The 626-nt window shown below is 37.4% G+C and overlaps 1 protein-coding gene across 2 annotated transcripts in view; it reads left to right on the top strand.

The window, feature by feature from the left end:
* The window catches only part of LOC110454821 (transient receptor potential cation channel subfamily M member 7-like), a 61,702-nt gene that overhangs the window by 58,284 nt on the left and 2,792 nt on the right, over nt 1–626 (top strand). The gene's annotated exons all lie outside the window — the stretch shown is intronic.

The following is a 626-nucleotide window of genomic DNA, read 5'->3' as shown; positions in this document are numbered from 1 at the left end:
GCTGCTTTACTCTGGTCCTACTCTTGCTTTACTTTGGTCCTACTCTGGCTGCTTTACTCTGGTCCTACTCTGGCTTTACTCTGGCTGCTTTACTCTGGCTGCTTCACTCTGGCTGCTTTACTCTGGTCCTACTCTTGCTTTAATAAATCGTTTCTTTAAAGAAAACAATACCTTGCGGGACTTTTATGAGAATACTTCAGATGAAATAAACAACATAAAATCAACAGCAGTGTTATGAGTGTAAAAAATGATCAGGGCTAGACTGGGATTCAAACCCCGACTACTGCACTAACTAATTGAGCACCCTGGTTAATGGAAGTTGTCTGGCCAAACTGCTACAGCTACTGTATATCTGAATGAAAGTTTGGGGGAGTTTGCTGTATATAGAAAAAACAACACTGTAGCGCGACAGGGACCCTTAAATTAAATTGTATTTGTTGGTTTACCAGCATTAGGTTCTACTCATCAAAACCAATACATTTTCTTTACCTACCTATCTCTTATATTATTGTTTACTTTTATAATTTAATGAATCTTTCTATCAAAAGAGAAGAGAATCTATATAAAGTTGTAGTGTATCATCTATTACTTATTACCAAACTTATCCTGCAATAAGCTCAAGGGGG

The sequence above is a fragment of the Mizuhopecten yessoensis genome, unplaced genomic scaffold (assembly GCF_002113885.1).
Source record: "Mizuhopecten yessoensis strain PY_sf001 unplaced genomic scaffold, ASM211388v2 scaffold8071, whole genome shotgun sequence".
Classification (NCBI taxonomy): domain Eukaryota; kingdom Metazoa; phylum Mollusca; class Bivalvia; order Pectinida; family Pectinidae; genus Mizuhopecten; species Mizuhopecten yessoensis.
This window is presented reverse-complemented; position numbering and strand designations above follow the sequence as displayed.